The following is a 20,590-nucleotide window of genomic DNA, read 5'->3' on the forward strand; positions in this document are numbered from 1 at the left end:
TGAACTTTTGAGAATCAAGTTACTACATAAAATTAAGATGGTGGAATATAAAATTTAGACCTGGAATGGGCTTTGGAAATTATCTAGAAACATATTTTTCAGATGAAGTCTAGAGAAGTGAAGAGAACTCATTTCCTAATGGCTTAATTTCCAACTTTTTCTGAGCTTGGTTCATCAAATGAGGGACTGATGTTTTCCTTCCCAAACTTAATAAGATAGTAATTTCTTCCTTGCCTCTTGAGTAAACTTTAGCTATTTCTGAGAAACATAACCTGATTTTCTAGTCCTTCTTGGACTAATTATCAACCCAAGAACAGAAAAAATGTAAGGGATGAAGCTTTTAAAACCAAACACAGTACTATATCATATATATATATATATATATATATATATATATATATATACACACACACACATATATATGTATATATATACACACATATATGTGTGTATTCATACACACACATAGGCAAACATGCATGTGGATATGCATTTGTGAATATATGTGTCTATACACATTGCATATATGTACAAAAACTTTGGAATGTCATATATACACATATGTTATGCTTTTTCAAGAAATGCAATGGATTGTGAAAGGCAGCTATAAGGACCAATAGTTACAGCACTGAGCTTGGAATCAGGAAGAAATGAGTTCAAATTCAGCCTCAGACACTTGAGGATGGCTAGATGGTCCAGGGAGTAGAGTGCTGGCCCTGAAGTCAGGAGGACCTGAATTCAAATCTGACCTTGGGCAAGTCCCTTAATCCTGATTGCCTCACAACCAGTGCTATTTCCAGTCATCCTGAATCATATCTAGACCCAAATGGCTCTGGAGGAGAAAGTGAGGCTGGTGACTTAGCACAGACCCCCCTCCCTCAAATCCAATCCATGTGCTTGTCATAGCATCACCTCCCTGAGGTCATGGTCTTCTTCAAGAATGAAAGACAAACATCATCATGTGTTATAATGTTGAATAACATATATGTTCTTAGGGTCTTTGTGGTACTTGGTTTTATAACAATTTTTCCCCCATTGGACCCTCTTCCTTCCCAGTTTCTTCAATGGAAGTAATATAATATCCCTATCCTCTTCCATCATTCAAACATATCCCGATCCCATGTCATCCAGAAAGACTTCCTTCACAAATTGATAGAAAGATAAAAATCTCCTCCCCATTCTCCCTTTTATATATTATTTTAATGGTCTTTTTTTTTTTTTTGCTTATTACTATTATAATTTAGTCATTTTTCATTCATGACACTTTTGGGGGGTTTTCTAAGTTAAGATACTAGAAGAGTTTGCCTTCTCCAGTTGATTTTACAGATGAGAAAACTGAAGTAAAAAGGGTTAAGTGACTTGCCCAAGATCATACAGTTAAAATGTTTCTGAAATCAAACTTGAACTCCTGATCCCAGGCTCGGCACTTAGCACTGTGCCACCAAGCTAATCCTTTTTTTTTTCAATTAGCACTCCCAATAAAACCATTCTAAATAAAATCAGTTTAAAAATCTCCAAAAAATTACATAAATGAACCCAGAATGAAGACGAGCAACTATGTCATATTTGTTATACAACAGAGCAAACCAACAAAAAAATACTACAATGGATATTTTCTCACATCTGTAGCTATTAATCATTAGAAATAAACTGCCTATTTTAAAAGCTTTAGTCTCTGTAAGGATTCATCCAAATTTCCAAATATGAGCCCTGTGGTCTTTTCCATTGATTTTTCATTCCATTATTCACCATTCCTCTACTGTAATGATATCAAAACACCAGTGTTTATACACAATTCAATCAATTCAGCATTTTCACTTCCTTTGTAAGAGGCACTGTGCAATGTTCTGAGAATGACAAAGTTGGATAAACCATAATCCCTGCCCTAAAGAAAATCTCAAAGTTTCTTTAAAGACTGAAGAAGTCTTTCTGGACTAGCAGGAAAGAATTATCATCTAATATAGAACTAAGGCCTGAAATGCTGGGCCTAGAGTAAGAAGGATTTGAGTTCATATCTGGCCTTAGATACTTACTGTGTGGCCTTGGGCAAGTCATTTAATCCTATTAATCCTATTTGCCTCAGTTCCTCATCTGAAAAAATGAGTTGGAAAAGAAAAAGGAAAAACCACTCCAGGATTTCTTTTTTTTTTTTGGCAAGGCAATGGGATTAAATGGGTTGCCCAAGGCCACACAGGTAGGGTAATTATTAAGTGTCTGAGGCTGGATTTGAACTCAGGTCCTGCTGACTCCAGGGCTGGTGTGCTATCCACTGCGCCACCTAGCCACCCCCATTCCAGTATTTCTGCCAAGTAAACTGCCAATGGGGGTTATGGAGCATCAGACATGATTGAAGGACTTAAGAATAACAAAGAAATGTGATTTATAGCATGCAAAGGTTAGGTGCACATACATAAATATATGCATATGTGTGTTATGTTAGAGAAAGCTTCATATAAATAAAGTTATACATCTGTAGATTATCACCATATATTCATGTAGTATATTCATATACATACCTATATTCAGTGTGTGTTTGGGTGTATATTTAACTTATATGCCATGTGGGACAGATTGTAATACTTGGAGTCAGAAGAACTGAGTTCAAATCCAATGTGAGGCTCTTCCTGTCTATGGACAACCTCTTCACCAAATCCCTGTATGTCTCAGAAGATACTCTATAACTTTTCTTCTAAATCATAACCCATTGAGATCTGTACAGGTGAAGAGAAAGGGTTGAAATCTGCATAGGTGGAAGGGTTTCCCACAAAGCAGAAATCACAGACTCAGGTGTTCATGGTTACCTTGTTTTTCTAGGTTCAGAAATTAACCTGATCTTATGGCCTTGTACCTAGAAACAGGACTCACTTTGAAATGCATATGAAGCAAGTTAAGATAAACAGTCTCTTATTGTAGCCTGTATCATTAGTTCTTATAAAGGGTATCAGAGGTCCTCAAGTCAAGATTAGAAGTTTGCCACAGCTCTGATCTGTTGTTGCTATTCATTGTGTTTGCCTCTTTGTGATCCCACTCAGATTTTCTTGGCAAAGACACTGAAGTGGTTTGCCTTTCCCTTCTCCAGTTCGTTTTACAGATGAGGAAACTGAGGCAAACAGGATGAAATGAGTTGTCCAGGATCACACATCTGATACCTAAGGCCAGATTTGAGCTCAGAAGGATGACTCTTCCTGACTCCAAGCCCAATGCTCTATCCATTGAAGCATTTTTAGTGTTATCCTGTCCACAGCATAGGCTATCCTTAGAGTCTTTATTTATTTATTTATTTATTGAAGGCAGAGCTAAATAATACTAGCAAAATATGGTAGGGAGTTCAAAGGAAGTACACAGGATGGAGAGTGTGAGACTGCAATCCTGGCTCCCATACCTATTACCTGGGAGTAGGCTTTTTTTCCAGTGGATGTTCTGGGCCCCAGTTTCTTCATGGGTAAAATAAAAGGGTTGGACAGGATGACCGCTGAGGTCTCCTTCAATTCTACTGAAAAAGAATATTATGGAAAAATCAAGACTAGAGGTACAGAAAAGTCCCAGAGGAGAATAAGGAAAATAATTAAAATAATGAATGGAAGAGAAAAAATAAGGTTTCAGAATTAATTAAACTGGATACTAATGACAATAATAACTCATCTTTATAGGTTGCAAAGGACTTTACATATGTTAACTCATGTGATCCTCACACAATCCTGGGAGCTAAAATGCTCCCCATTTTAAAGATGAGGAAACTAAAGCAAAACAAGTTAAGTGACTTATCTAGGGTCACACAGCTGATCAAGATTTTAACTTAGGTCTCGTTCTACCTTCTATGCCTTAGCAATTCATCTTGAAAAATTATGAGATGACTTAGTAATTCTCTTCAGTTATAGTAAGTGAAGTAATACGGAGGATGACAAACAGGGTGACATAGTGAATAGAAGAGACTTGGCCTCAGATTCCAGAAGACCCAAACTCAAATACTGCCTCTGACGCTTATCAACTGTGTGTCTCTGGACAAGTATATAAATCTCTCATTGCCCACAGGCAATTCTAAGACTAAGATGCAGAGCAGATTCAATCCTGTGTTGGCAGGAAAGAGTTACATCAATGGGAGTTACTAATTGCAGTGAAATTAAAGATCTGTACCCAAAAAACACCAAAACAAAACAAATAGGGAAGGAGGGTTTACTGGAGGTCCTTGCAGAGGAGGCCACAAGAAGAAATTAATTTACATAGGGGAGATTTATGGTCATCCTAGAGAACTTCATCTAAAAAATATTCATTCATTAGGACTGCCTACATAGAATCATAGATTTAGAGGTGAAAAGATCCATGGAAATCACCCAATTCGACCCTCTCATTTCATGCTTGAGGAAACAGATCCGTAGAGATTCAGTGACTTGCCCAAGGCTAAACAGGCAGTCAGAATTTTAACTCCGATCCCATATCTCCAAGATTGGTAGACCAAGTTCAACATTCCATAGTACAAAATTATACCCATGGTAATTTGGAGAGCAATAGGGGTGGAATTAACAGCTAGGAAGGATCAAGAAAAGCTTCATGTCAAAGTTGGCATTCCATTCTTTCTACTTGACTTTGAAGGAAATTGATTGCTTGTATTCCCAATTTATATTTGCTTGAGTCTGAAAATGTGACATGGATAAAAACAATGTCTGTATGGTGATGTCAGAAGTTGGATCATCCAAGCTATATTTGATTCCTAGACTCTTTAAAACAAATAGTACAAAACACTGCCGGGGGGGGGGGGGGGGGGGGGGGGTCCTTGAACATTCATGAAGGGTTCAAAGCACAGAATAATCCAATAAGGAAGACTATTATCCAATCAAGAAGGTAGCACTTGAGTATTTGAAATGAAAGACACATCTGGAGATCCTTGGTGTATGGTCTGGGGATTTGACTCAGCTCCCAAGAAGGATACATGTAGCCAAGACTAAAACTGGAAAGAAACTGAAAAAGAAGGGCTCTGGGACTGATTTGCTTTAGTTGAGAACCAGTGGGTTTGCCAGCTTGCTTAAAATAGTCTCCACCCTTCATCCAGGCCATCCTCGCTCCAGACCTATGTGTTTGGTCACAGGGGGGTTGGGGAGAGGGTGTGGGTAGACCAAACACCAGAAAAACACTAGACAGTGCCTTGCATGAAGTCACTGGAGTGATCTTTGAAATGAAGTATGACCCAGGCAGAATGACAGCATTTTTTAGGACCAAGAATTTTTCCACAAGATATAACAATGATAAAAAATTACTGACATTGATATGGGATTTTATTTGAGTACTTCCTTTGAGTTTCACTAACAACTAATGGCAGAAGAGTGGTCTAGGAGGTAGATTAGGAAAAGCTGAGATCAAATCCCAATTCACTATTTATGTGATCCAAGACATACTATACAAAGTCTTCCAGACCTCAGGTTCCCCATCTGAAAAATGGGAACTGTGAAATCAAGACTTCAAGATTTCTTCCAGTCCTAAATCTATTATCCTGTGAGCCCAGGGAGATCATTACTACAGATATCATTGACCCACTGAGTTGTGGTTCATGGTAGGATTTGAACCCCAATCTTCCATAGGTTCCCAGACTCGAGGTTCAGTTCTTTCCTCTAATTAGTATATAAATTGTATATAATAGTATATAATATATACTATATACTATATACTATATAATAGTATATAAATTGAGAACTACAAATTGAGTCACAATACAGATAAATACAAATACAATACAAATGAAATATCAGTTAAAAACAAAGAGAAATCTTTGTTTATAAACATAGTACCCCACACAGTGAAGGTGTTCAACAAACAGGACTTTGATCTCATATATTTCAAAGTTATATCTTTCACTTGAATATCTTCATTTATGGCACACACATTACCTAACAAGCTTTGTGGGTATTTCTCCCATATAGCATGGCACTGAAATCCACTGTTTCCTCACTACTCCCCCTGTTGGTGGCACAGTGGAGAGAGCAATGGACTTGGAAATCAAGAAGACCTGAGTTCAAATCCTTTCATAGATGCTTGTTAGCTGCGTGACCCTGGGCAAGTCATCTAACCTTCAGTTTCATTTATAAATAGGCTTAATAATAGGTCCTTGGGGTTCATAGGGTTCTAGGGGAAGCAAAAGAGATAATAGAGTAAAAATCCTTATAGATATTTGTTATTATTATTACCGTCATCATTACCATTGAGGCAAATAGGTAATCTCATGTTCACCTTTCCCCTTTTAGAGAGCTGCTTTTCAAAGGGCATGAGTCTGAGAGCTTCTGAAAAGCCCTCTGTAACTGTACACGGCCGTGTTGGTTCAGATGGACATCGTATCTTTTAAATTTAGCAGCACTCTTGGATGTCCTCGGACTTCATGCCTATCTGTTTGGGGCCTGTGAAATTCCAAAGAGGTCAAAAACCTTTCCTTCCCTGGCATCTTTTTATTTTTCCAATTTCCAGAGCTGCTAATCTCCTGGGATTGGCCAAGAAAGAGAAAGAATGCTAGGTAGGCCCTATTTGGCATTTTCATAATCAAAATGCTTTCAGGCCCAGATTCGGAATGTCTCAGGAAAAAACTGATTTCATTTTTGAACAGATGAGGAAAGAAGATCCTTCTCTGTCACTGGATCCCAACTACCAGAGATGGACAATGGCATGTAGACCCCACTGGGAAGAATGTTTATAGATAGAACCAGGAGTAAGGCAAGCCTCAGGGAAAAAAAGTGAAAGCAATAGAATCCATCTGTCTTCAGTCTTCTTAACCTCTACTTTCTGTCCTCATTATTTCCCTTTGCCAATGGCCTTCAGATAGCCAATGACTCCATGTTACTTCGGCCCTACTCACACCAAAGGAAAAAAAATCTGACAAAATAATTTTTGCTGCCAAAATTTAGAACTAGAAGCAATTATAGAGCTTATCTTGTCCAAGTACTTCATTTTTTACAGTTGAAGAAACTGAGGGAGAGATCATAGGAACCTAGATATAGAATGAAAGGTTCCTTTGAGGTTGGAGTATTTTTGCAGCTGAAGAAACTGAGTCACTTGCTCCTTGCACAGGTAGTAAAGGGCATTCTATTCAAACCCAAATTCTCCACTGAGCCACCCTCTCCATTAGCCAGATAATCTCTTTCATCTCTTCCAGTTTGAAATCCATGATTCTGTGAATTCCTAAAGGTTCTCATTTGAGGTCATAGAGTTAGTCGTCCTATAGATTACCCTTCCCATCACTTTTATAATCACTATGATTTAGCTAGGGAAAATGAGATCTAGAAAGATTAAGCAACTTGTTTATAGTCCCACACGTTTGGAGTTTGTTAAGCCAGATCTCAGTTCTCCTGAGGCCTAAGTCAGGGTCCTTCAGTCACCCAAGCAACAAACTGAATCCAATCTCCAGCATCTGTCAGACTGGCCTATCATCAGATAGTATTGGGGATGCATTTCATTTTAGGGCTTTGGGAGAATTGTCCAGATGCCACCAACTCTCCCTTAAGCCTTGACTGGCAGGGTTTGAGTAGATCTAATTACATGCTGGTCTGAGTAATGCCATTATAGATAGATCCTCATAATGTTAGCACCCAAGCATGCTGACTGATTTGATTCAGTAACTGCTGGGAACTGCTTGGTGTTTATTTGGATAATTAGATTGAATTCTGTCCCACTCCCATTTCCCCCCTTGAATTTTCCCAATTCAGACTTTCCCTCTCACTTCATTTTTTGCAGTAAGTTGAGCAGTGACAAATCCACTTCCATTTTGTTGCTGTGTTCTCTCTGCATAAGCATGAAAATTTTTATTCTGATGTTGGTGTTTAATCATTTCTCTTGTCACTGACTCTCCATGATTCCATTTGGTGTTTTCTTGGCAAACTTACTGGAATGGTTTGCCATTTCATTCTGCAGCTCCTTTTACAGATGGGGAAACTGAGACCAACAGGGTATAGCAACTTGCCCAGGGTCACACAGTTAGTAAGTGTCTGAGGTTAGATTTGAACTCAGGAAGATGAATCTTTCTGACTGGAGTTTTGTCCACCTAGCTGCCCATAGTAGTAAATAAAAATGATTGCAAATTTATCAGAGCAGGAGGGAAAAGCCATGTCCAAGAAAGACCACCAAAGTTTAAGTGACTCATATTTCTCAATCACATTAGAAGCCACGGACTTGCTCTTCCCTATTGAGAGGAATGCTTGGAACCCCAGGTTCTCCTCTCACCTCCAGCTTTCACATTACTGTTGGATCCCACCTCATTGGACTTTTAAGTCCAAAGCATATGGGATGTGATGAACAGCTTCTGTTTCCAGTAGCAGATGGGGCTGGCTTTATTAAACTTTCACCACGTTATCATGAGCTCGTGATGTAATACAAGACACGTTATTCACGCTTTTGAGAGCTGCTAGAGGGAGACATGAGAAGCCCTGGGAGGCGAGGGGAGCATTAGATATAAGATAACTGGCATTTAAATCATGCTTTAAAAAATTTCAAATGTTGAAAAATGTTTTAAAAATTAACTTTTTTTTAAAAGATTTCAAAGCCTTTTATAGAGATGACCTGATTTGAACTTTACTGCAGGCTAGTGGATTGAGAAATGATGGTGTCAGGAAACTCTGCTTCAAGTCCTTCTGACACATACTAAGCTGTGGGATCATGGGGGGAATCACTTTACATTTCAGTGCCCTAGAGGGGTGAACACATAAATGCCAGAGAACGTGTGATCTGCATTGGAAAAGGTAGGCTATCTCCCAAAACTCCCTATGAATCATGGATCTGGTCCTTTAAAAAAAAAGAAACAAAAAAAGGAAAATGCTGCAGGTATATGTCCTTATTTTACAAAGAAAGAAATTGAGGTTCTATTCTTAGGTAAAATGACCTGCCCAAGATAAGTAGTGAGTATCAGCAACACTCTCACCTTAGTGTTGTTTCTAATACGACCCACTTTCTTAATATGTCTGAGAGAAAGAAAATTGACAATCAAAATAAAGAATGAACTAATAGTATTTGGGTATGCAACCTCTACTTGGAGGCAACTAAGTGGTGTAGTAGATAGAGCATTAGATCTGGAGTCAGGAAGACTCATCCTCCTGAGTTCAGATATGTCTTCAGACATGTACTAACTGTGTGATCCCAGGCAAATCATTGTACCCTGTTGGTTTCAGTTTTCTCATCCATAACATGAGTTGAAGAAAAAAATGGCAAAACTACTCTAGTATCTTTGCCAAGAAAATCCCAAAGGGGGTGGGGTCACAAAGAATTGGATATGACTGAAAAGATTAAACAACAATTTTTAGGGTGCAAATTTTAATACTTCAATGATTTATTAGTGAATTCACATTTCTTCCCATACAATATACATTAAACCCAGTAAGCATTCTTCTGGATATAGAGGTTGTTGATGGATCATGGGAATGGTGTCAAAAGACCACTTCAGACACTAGCTGTGAATGAATGACGTAGCCTCTTCGTTTCCTCACTGGTAAAATGGAGATCATAATAAGTTTATTATGTTCTTAGGAGAATCAGATGAGATAATGCATGTGATGGGCTTTGCAAATGCTAGTCGTTATCATTATTATTATTATTATTATTATTATTGCATTAAGGTTAATGTCCCAATCATCAGGGACAGTTGACATCAACTACTTACACTTCCTCATTCTAATGGGCAGTGTTTGCCTTTCATTTCCTGTAGGAACGCCTGCCCTCGTTGACCTCGGTAGCAATGTTGCCTCTCATTCTTGGAGATAATCTTGGTAAGTTATTGGACCTTTAATCTTCCCTCCCCCTTGCATTACATGTCCCAGTTATTTGATGACTAGCAGGTCATACATGCATGTGGAGAAAACCAGCCAAGCCAATGCTTTCATCATGAAGTACTATCACTGTGTGAATGTTGCCAGATTTCCATGTCCAGAGATGGGGTGAGTCACTGTCCCAAATCATGGAGCCTTCCTGAGGACAGAAACATGCCTTGTTATGCAGTGAGAATAGTAAGTCACCTAGGTGGAATCGGACTAAATGATGCCTTAGCAATCACTTCACTTTTTCCTGAGGGAGCTATGGGATCCCACCTCATTGGAATTTCCAGTCAAAGCCTATGGGATGTGATAAATATCCATTGTATCCAGTTGAGGATGGGTCAGCTTTCATAGAGCTGGCATCAAAGGTGTAACCTGGGTGGGACAACTGGGTCTTTGCCCCAGGATTAGAGGATGTTAACATCTGTATTCTGATTGCCAATTAAGTTTTTCATTTCTGAAGTGATCTTCATGTGGGAGCTATGAATATAGCTTTGAGGGGTTCAATCTATGTATCTTGACAGTTGCCGATGTAAATTGAGCCTTAAAATCAATTTAAGGCAAATTTTCTTCATTCTCATCTTTTTCATAAGAAACCTTGAACCCTTGATCCCCAATAACCCAAGGGACTAGACTAGTAGGTCATGCTAAGGAATTGCTCAATGCTTCTTATTCCTCCTACATTCCTAGGGAGAAGGTAAGCTTCCTGAGATTAGAGATGATTTTGTTCTTTAGCCCATCTTAAGTATTTAATAAATATTTGTTGATTGATTAATTTATCATAGATTATGTTGTTGACTTCATCTCCATGCTTGTGCTTACCATAATGCATGAAATTTCTTAACTATAAGAAGCCTCCTCCCTCTGACTGGGATAGGTATCACATCACCTTTGATAGCAGTATCTAGTTAAGAGACCTACTTAAGAAGGGTAGGGGTACAATCCCCATCATATCTAGGGACCCCATCAGTACCATTGGCCATGGTACCATTGTCCACACCTACAAGCTATTGGCTGCTGCCCATAGTGTAAAATAATACTGTTTTTAATTTCTTTAAAGCTAGACCTTTTAGAATTTCCAAGGCTTTCCCCAGTTCACAGGTGATTTATGCTTTATAAAAACTCTTGGCAGCTGTGCTTATGTTTAGCTGTATGGTGAAGGACACAACAGTTTGTGTATTCTTGCTTAAACCAGTTAGGGGAAAGAAATTTGTATTTAAATGACAAGCATTTGAGAATACTTTAACAAGCTTTATGAGCAGGTGAGAAGGGTGAGAAGGAATGAAGAAAACAGGCTAAGAGAGTTTCCACCGACTCAGCTGCAGAAGTTTGCTAAGGCTTGTATTCATCAGTTTGTAGATGTAGAGCTGGATCAGATCATCTTGTCCAGACCCCACATTTTGCAAATGAGGAAGTTGGGACCTTGACAGGTAAGGTGATTTGCCAGGGATCACACTGGCATTGAAGCTAGGTTTCACTGTGGATAGAACATTGGGCCTGGCATCAGGAAGACTTATCATCCTGAGTTCAAATCCAACCTCAAACATCTAATAACTGAGTAATTCATTTCACCCTGTTTGCCTCATTTTCCTCATTTGTAAAAATAGCTGGAGAAGGAAATGGAAACAATTCCAAGAAAACCCTCAACGAAAACCCCAAATAGGGTCATAAAGAATCAGTCCTGAATAAAAACAACTGAACACACAGGCAATAAATTATAGAGGCAGAATTTGAACTTTAGTCCCATGACTCCCTTATTTTATAGATGCAGAAGCTGAGACCAAAAGACTTTAGGGTTGGATTTTTTTTTTAAACCAACTGTCCCTTATGAGCGGAATTCTCTTCCTCCTCATCTCTACCCCCTGACTTCCTTTAAATCTCAATTAAAATTCTATTTTCTCAGGAAGTCTTTCCTAATATCTAGACCCTTCCACATGAGAAAGTACTTCAATTGACCTGTGTATAATCTGATTTATACAAAGGAAAGCATTGTCCTGTGAGCCCCTCAAGAGCAGGGACTACTTTTACCTTTCTTTATCCTGGCACAATGCCTTGTATACAGTAGGCACTTGCTAAATGTGGATTTGACTTTAAGCGACTTGCCCTAGGTCACATTTTATCAGTGATAGAACTTTTCAAACACAGACCCTCTGACTCTGGCTCCATCATGCTTTCCACTGGCACCATGAGGAGCTGTAAGAAAACAATCAGGGTAACATTCTCTTTGAGGTTGGAAATGAAAAATTCAGAGAAAAATTCAGCATCAGAGCTTTGCCTTATATGTTATGTTGCTTACTGATGTTAGATCTCTTGCATGGATAGAGACTGGCGATAAGAAGGAAGCTAGAGTTAGCCCAAAATGTAAATCATTTAGAAAAAAATGGAGGAAGAGGAAGAGGAAGGGGTGAGAAAGAGGAACACCACAAGAAGAAAATTAGGGAAGAACTAGGTTAGCAATTTTTAAATTTATTTTTTTTAATTTATAGAATAAAACAAACATTTCCATAACATGGTATAATTGAAAAAAAGACAATTGCACATGAAACTGCAAATCTATTATGTGAAACTTGTTATTCCTTTTAAATACATAATAAAGTCATCATATAAATTCTTTTTCTTCCAGCCCCAGCTGTTTAAGTTCAGCCTCAGACACTTACTAGACGAGTGATCCTGGGCAAGTCATTTAACTGCATCCAAAGAGATGGTAATGGTTAGAATTGGAATATAGAATTGCAACTCTTTTTTTTTGTTTGTTTTCAAAAAGTCCATGCTACTCTGAATTTTAGAGCCATTAGATATCAAGCAGTCAGAAGATCTTAAAATAATCTGTCTCTGGACTCAGAGAGCATGGGTTCAAATTCCACATCAGATAGAGTCTGATAGAGAAACAGACCTGTTCAAGTTTGGACAAGCCACTTATTTATCTGTAAAATGGAGAAGGGGGTGAAATAAATGGCATCTAAGCTCTTTTCCAGTCCTAAATCTATTAAGATGTCCACTCTGCATCTTTGCTCTGATGCCAGGATATTTGACTATATCGGAGTATTACTTTAGAGCTGGAAGGGACCTCAAGGACATTTGAGTTCACTTTATAACTGAGGATACTGAGGCACATGTAGTTGTAGGGTATGACTTGTCCCAGTCACGCAATAGCATCAGAAGCAGACTCTAAACTCAGGACCCAGTCTCCAAAACTTCTAAAAAACTCACCTCTGAATATTTTATAAACACAAATTGACATTCCAACACATTCTTTTCCAAGTGAGGAGCAATGAGGCCTAAGAAGTGATTTGTTTAGTGTCTCATGGGTAGTAAGTGGCAGAGCTGGGGTCCAATAACTCCAAATCCATTGGGTTTTCCCCCCCCAGAATGACCCAGGCAACCAAACCAGAGAACTACAAAAGCAACAAAACATCCAAGAAGTTATTTTTCCCTTTCCTGATGAAATTTGCTCCCTTAGAGATCCTCCCAACTTAGACAAAAATCTTCTGGATGTATCCATTTAATTATCCATTTGTATAAGTAAAAAATCCAGCCCTTCTTTAATAAAAACAAACAAAATTATCTAAACCTATAACTAAACTCATTTCTGTTTGTTTTTCTCCAAACTTCTTCCTTCAAGCTATGAAAGCTGCATAGCAAATGCAAAGGGGCTCTGGGCTTTGATATGGAAACCAACTTTGTAGATCTGCTTCTCTCTGGTTTTTTCTTTTCCCTTCAAAACAACAACCTTAGAGTTCTAGGACTTTGGTACTTTGTTATGGAAAACGATTGGTCTAAGACTACATTAATGCTTAGCCTTGCTAACAGTTCAAAACAAAATGTGGTGAAAGCCATTTTCCTGGCTTCCCCAAAGTGGTATTTGCAGTCAGAAACAGCCCAATCCCTTTCTGCTTGGTTGAATTTGGGGGCAGGCTCAGAGAATGAAAGTCCTTGCTTTCACTTTCCATGTGCACTTTTTGCCCTGGGTCTCAGACCATGAAATCATAATTTTTCAAAGGAGACGTTGGAGGTCGTGTATCAAACTTGCAGCCAAACCATATTAAAATGGTTCGAGAATTTTTGACCAAAACAGAGTATAATGAAATAAACATTGCATTTTAACGATAAATCAATATGGAACCCAAAAGGATCTTTATTTATGGAATAGTGGTCCTCATTTCTATGTGACACCACTGATCTGGAACCCCCTCCCCTACATGGGGGCCTGAGAGGTGAATTGCCCAAGGTCATACAGCACAGGCAGATAGTGGTAGGGATAGGTTTTGAACCTATATCCTCTGGATTCTACTACCCTAGATGCTATCTTTGTAGAATTCTAGAGTTGGCAATGCACTTAGCACCCATCTAGCCAACCAAGCCCAAAAGGAGTTCCAGTTATATATCCAAGTGGTCTAAGTAACTTATAAATAATTATATTTCAATATTTCATGATTAAATAGAAATTTATAAATCATGATACTCCTTAATTTTCATCCACCCTCCCTGTATCCTGATGTTGTTGTGCAGTCATTTCAGTTGTGCTCAACTCTTCAGCCCCATTTGGGGTTTTCTTGGCAAAGATACTGGAGTATCTTTTTCCTTTTCCATCTCATGGGGATGAGGAAACCAAGGCAAACAGGGTTAAATGGTTTGCCTAGGGTCACACAACTAGTAAGTGTCTGAGGTTAGATTTGATTTTAAGTCTTCCAGACTCAGGCCTGGCATTTTATCTGCAATGATACCTAGAGGTCCCTTTATCCTGACCCAACTTTAAATTATCATCCAAGTTCAGATGAAACTTTCAAATTGTTTTGGTTCTCTCCCTCATGGAACACATTAAATAGGAGATTGGTTTATGGATTGAATTTGTTTTTAAATAAAAATTTGCAAAGCGGATTCCTAAGGTGAGCATGAGTCTGTTGTAGATAGACATGTAGAAAAGGAAATGGTGGGAAATTTTTTCAGAACCCTACTCTAATGTAATGATATGTAATTCCTCTTATAGGTCTAATTTTAAGGAGGTAAAAAGCTTTACTCATATAATTTTGTTCATTTGGATCCCACTGCAAATCCTCACTTTGGTATTAGATTACAAATGGAGAATATAGACCCTTTTTCAATGGGGATTGTTATCTTCTCTATACTTATATCCCTAGCACCTAGCACAGGGTCTGATACAGTGTCGAGAAGGATTTAGTATAGCTCATTAGAAAGTATCACTTCTCCCTAAATTGGGAGGGATATTCTTTTCTTTTTTTTTTTTAGGTTTTCTTTTTGCAAGGCAAATGGGGTTATGTGACTTGCCCAAGACCACACAGCTAGGTAATTATTAAGTGTCTGAGGTCAGATTTGAACTCAGGTACTCCTGACTCCAGGGACTGTGCTCTATCCACTGTGCCACCTAGCCACCCCCAAGGGATATTCTCAAGTTAGGAAACTAATCAATTAACAATCCCAAAAGCATTTATTATAGAAATTTAATTCAGAAATTAAATTTGACATGACTTCACATGTATAACTAGTATCTTATTATTTGCCTTCTCCATAAGTGGAACAGGAGTTAGAAGAAAATTTAAAACTAAAAATTAAAAAACAAATTTAAGTATGTATTAAAATATCAAAGTGCCAGTTAAAGGCAGCTAGGTGGCACATTAGAAAGAGTACAGGGTCTCAAGTCAGAAATCTTGGGTTCAAATCCAGTCTATGACATCTACTAGCTGGATGACCCAGATCAAGTCATTTAATCCTCTTTGCCTTAATTTCCTCATCTGTACAATGACCGGGAGAAGAAAATTCAAGCCACTTCAGGATTTTTGCTAGAAACACCTCCCCCACAAGGTGGCTAGGTGGCACATTGGATAGAGCACCAGCCCTGGAGTCAGGAGTATCTGAGTTCAAATCTGGCCTCAGACACTTAATAATTGCCTAGCTGTGTGGCCTTGGGCAAGCCACTTAACCCCATTTGCCTTGCAAAAACCTAAAAAGAAAAAAGAAATAAAGAACCCCCCCTCAAAAAAAATGGCATCAGAGAGGGTCAGACTTAACTAAAATGAATTAGCATAAAAATATGTTCCAGGCTCTTGGAATAAAGGACAAAGTGAAACAATCCTGCCTCACACTGATCTTACATTCTAAGGGAGGAGACAAGTTCATATAAATAAATTATGTACATATATAGCATAAATGTAAATTTAGTAAATATATGCAAAATAAAAAATGTAAATAACTACGAAGTCGTTCAATGCAACTCAGTTTGGGAGACAGCCCCCACAGTTGAGGGCTTCAGGTACAGAATGGTGCTTGAGCTTCTAGAAGGTGGAGGTCAGGAGTGAGTATGTTCCAGGATTGCAGAAAGGCCAGGGCAAATGCATGGAGATGGGAGATGGAGAGTCAGCTATGAAAAACCAAAAAGTGGTATCGGGGGACTTCTCGTCTACAGCTACTTCTTGTTCATTCATCTCAAGTAATTGGGTTTAAATTCTGGTGGTCCATTAATATAAATAATCATAGACTTAGACCTGAGTGAAACTTCAGAAACTGTCCATTTCACAGATATGAAAGTGGAAGCAACTTTAGAGAACATCCAGTATCCAATTTCTTTGGAAATGTCAAGACCCACAGTTTTTGCCACATTTTATTTTTCAATATTAACCAGATTGCAATATCTGAAGCAAAATTCTTCCAGAAAGTTCAATCACAAAGGATTCATTAAGTGCCTACTGTGGGCCTAGCATTCTGCTACATGTGTGAGAGGAAGGAAAAAATGCTTATCAATCAATAGTTGTTTATTGGATCCTTGCTATCTATTCAGCTCCATGATGGGTCCTTTAGCAGATATATTGGAAGTATCATCCTTCTGTGGAAATTGGGAGCCATGCCTAATAGAAAGGGCATTAAATTTGGAAACAAAGCATTTGGTATCAAAAACCAGTGTAAGTCTGAACAAGTCACTTAATTTCTTGACCCTCATTTTTTCTTCTGTTAAATGGGACTAATAATGTTGACAACAAATTGATGAGATGGGTCTTGGACTCAAAAGAAACCTGAATTTGGGCGATTAGGTGGCGCAGTGGATAAAGCACCGGCCCTGGAGTTGGAGGACCTGAGTTCAAATCCAGTCTCAGACATTTAATAATGACCTAGCTGTGTGGCCTTGGGCAAGTCACTTAACCTCATTGCCTAGCAAAAACCTAAAAAATTAAAAACAAAAGAAACCTTCATTTACATCCTCATTGCCTTCAGTGCAATGCAAAGCAAGTTACTTAGCTCAGTGGACCTGAGACTGTCAGCTACAGAAGAGTCATTGCCCTGCTTTGGTGGAAATAGTACTTAAGAAGTCATGCTTCTTAGACAACTATAAAATAATATTTATAAGTATATACGTGTGTGTGTATATATATATATATAATATATAAAATAATGATTGCACGATTTATGTAGACTATCTTTTTGAGGCTCACAGAAATCCCATAATTTAGGTGACTCAGTGAATCATTTTCCCAATGAAAGTGGCTTGCCCTTCATCATGCAGATAGATAGAAAGGATGAGAGGGAGAATCTGAACTCTTTCCATTATACCATTCACCCCAAAGGTGAGTTGCTATGGGGAGCAGAGCACAAATCGGAGCTATATGAAATCAAGAGAAGGATTTCTTGTTCCTACTTTAGGGTGCCCCCCACTTCTAAGCTGAACAGAATTTCCGAGGTGGGAGGGATCCATGTGAGAACCATGGAGAGCTGCTCTTGGTCCAAAGGGACTGAAAGATGAAGCTCCTTTGTTTATTTCCATTCGCTTCCCTTCTTCCCCACCCACATTTATTTTGTTTTTGAAACCTCACAGCCTGGGGAGCCAGCAGCACAGACAGATCGGTTCCTTCCTGTCTCCAGCCCAGATCTTCAGATCCCATTTGGCCCCTTCCATCCCCCTCTGCCCCCGAGTCTTTCCCTTCTATGCCAGACTCCCCTTGAGACCGTCCATGCTCACTCAACTCCCTGTTAGCTCTCAGTCTTTGCATCTGAGTCTACATTCCTCCCTAGCATTTTCTCTTCCTCCTCTCATTCTTTCGAACTCATGAAGCCCCAAACCTGCATTCAACAAATTGGCTTCTTTAGAAAAGAATATTTAAGTTGATCAATCAACAAGTCAAGCATGCAGCATTTAATATTAAGAGCTAAGTACTTTGCAGAACACTGGGGAGTGCAAACATTGGTCTCATTGCTATTCCAGAAACAAGATGCTCTATCTCTTGACTCTGGGCATTTTCTCTGACTGTCCCCCATGCCTAGAATGTTCTCCCTTCTCTTCTCTACTTTCCTGACTTCCTTTAAATCCCACTTCCTACAGAAAGTCATTCCCAACTTGTCTTAATTCTAGTGTCTTCCTTCTGTTAATCATTTCCTAATTATCTTGTCTAGAAATTGTTAGTAAATATTTGTTTCCTTGTTGTCTCCCTCATTAAATTGTAAGTTCCTTGAGGAACTGTCTTTTGTCTCTTTTTGTGTCTCTAATACTTAGAACAGTACCTAGTTCAATAAATGTTTATTAATTAATTAAAAGAAAGGTAAAAAACTGTCCCTCCCCTCAAGGAACTTGTATTCCAATGGGGTTAACAACTTTGTAGACACAGAATAAATAGAAGGTAACCTGAAAGAGGAAGGCTTTATTAAGTATCTAATGATACATCTGTTAAGTATATGCCAGTCAGCATGTTGGGTCCTAAGGATGCAAAGACAAAAGGAAGATTTCTATGACTAGCCTACCGCCCCATTCTTTCTTGATCCCAAACTGCTGTTTATAGATCGGAAAGCACCTCTCGCAAGTGTGCAACACCAGGTCTCAAAACTAGGCTTTCCTCTGCTCATATTAAACAATACAATGCCAGGTGCAAGGCTCCATGCTGAAACCACTGAGTTTTAATCATTGCTTTGGGTGTTGCTTCATTTTCTTGCCCTGTAAATTTTTTATGGGTGCAGATCACTCATTACTTCAGAATCATAGACACTTACAAAGATTCATTAACCATTTTAATCCATGAACAAAGTTAGACTTTGTCTACAAAGATGACTGGACAAATTCCCAGGATGGTAGGCAACTAATCAAACATTCCTGGGTTGGCGGGCCCTCTAGCAGTAGCCAGCTAAATAAATGGGTTGAGTTTTATTTGTTATTTTCTGTTCAGTGAAACATCTTTTTTCTTTCTCTGTGATATTATTTATAGATTCACACTTAATTTCTAAATTAAGAAAATATACCATGAGGACATTTTTTGACAAGTTGGAAAAGCTACTTTTAATGTCAGAGCCCCCTTTGCATTAACTGTTCTTTGTTTGAATACTGGTAATACTTAGTAATTTTCCAGTACTATGAGTGAGTGACCACCACAAAAGTCCTATTTCAATGCTTTATTATGGTGTGGAGGTAGCTCTGGGTTTTCAAAGTCTATGTCAACAAAAGACCAGTTAGGTGACTCAATTAACAAATTGTCAGTCCTGGAATCAGGGAGACTCATCTTCCCATCCTGGAATCAGGGAGACTCATCTTCCCAACAATGACCTTGTTTGAAGACAAACCTAGCTCAATGTGGAGAGGCTTTTCATTGAAGGGATGTCACAAGGTGATCATTTTCTTTACCATGGCAACCCATGAAATGGACAGCTCTATATAATATTCATTATCCGATCCTACTTCTAAAGAGATGGTGGCCGGTAGAATGGTGGACAATGGGTCAAGGTTCCTAAGAACCACACACTTCTGAGCCCATCTCCAAACATTATTTTACCTCTCTGAATTCTTTTCACAAGGACAGGCTTTATTGACATCTCACTAAGAGAAACTAAGAGACATTTCTATTAACAGTCTTTCTATAAAAGAAATGAAGAAGTTGCCACAAAGTGGAAGGATCACAGATCCCTTGGGATTAACAAATAAGGGAGTGGATTGATTGGGTTTGTGTATCCAAAAGCAACAAGAAATATTATTTTATGGAATACCTGGTCATCTCGCCTTAGTGTTCACAATGAACCCAAACTAATGCACTTTAAATTATTATCATTTGAGTGCCAATAGCCATTGGAAATTATCAAGAAATAGGAGAAATCCAATGTCAAAATAAGATTCTCAACTTGATTTTAACTTGATTTCTGAAGACATCAGTGCAAAGTTGACATGGAAGAAGATGGCAAAAAATGGTAGAAGATATAAATTGAGATAAAGGGGAAAGCTTATGCACTTACAGACTGTTCATAAGTCTAAAAATGATCCTTCTAGAAAAGAATTAGGGGGCAGCTAGGTGGCACAGTGGATAGAGCACCAGCCCTGAAGTCAGGAGGACCTGAATTCAAAGCCAGCCTCAGACACTTAAAAATTACCTAGCTGTGTGACAGTGGGCAAGTCACTTAACCCCACTGCCTCCCCACCCCCCCTAAAAAGAATTATAAAATACTGGGCATAGACAGGTTCAAACAATTTCCTAAATTGATCAAATCAATATACATATATTTATTAAGCACTTACTACCCTAAAGAAACAAAAAAGAGCAAAATCAATGAAAATTGATTAAGCTGAAATATTTAAGCTGATTAACCTTGAAATATTTGGAAAATATATGGTATAAAAAACAACTTTTCAGATCACTTTAAAATTATATGTTTTCTTGTTTGGTTCTCCTAACAACCCTGAGAAATGGGTTATTAAACCCATTTTATAGATGAGGAAACTAAGATTGAGAGAATTTCAGGGATGTGGCCAAAATCACCCACTTAATAAGAATTTGAGGAAAATTTCAAACTTCTTAATTCTGAATCCAGGCCTCAATCAATTGTACCAGTTCACT

General features: G+C 38.4%; 1 protein-coding gene across 12 annotated transcripts in view; it reads left to right on the forward strand.

Moving 5' to 3' along the window:
* Window positions 1–20,590, forward strand: part of THRB (thyroid hormone receptor beta) — a 425,807-nt gene that overhangs the window by 259,795 nt on the left and 145,422 nt on the right. For all 12 annotated transcript variants that reach the window (XM_074195699.1, XM_074195692.1, XM_074195696.1 and 9 more), the window contains one exon: window positions 9,671–9,731. The gene's annotated coding sequence lies outside the window, so the exon portion shown is untranslated. The remainder of the gene's footprint in view (window positions 1–9,670; window positions 9,732–20,590) is intronic.

The sequence above is a fragment of the Macrotis lagotis genome, chromosome 7, assembly GCF_037893015.1.
Source record: "Macrotis lagotis isolate mMagLag1 chromosome 7, bilby.v1.9.chrom.fasta, whole genome shotgun sequence".
NCBI classification, from domain to species: domain Eukaryota; kingdom Metazoa; phylum Chordata; class Mammalia; order Peramelemorphia; family Peramelidae; genus Macrotis; species Macrotis lagotis.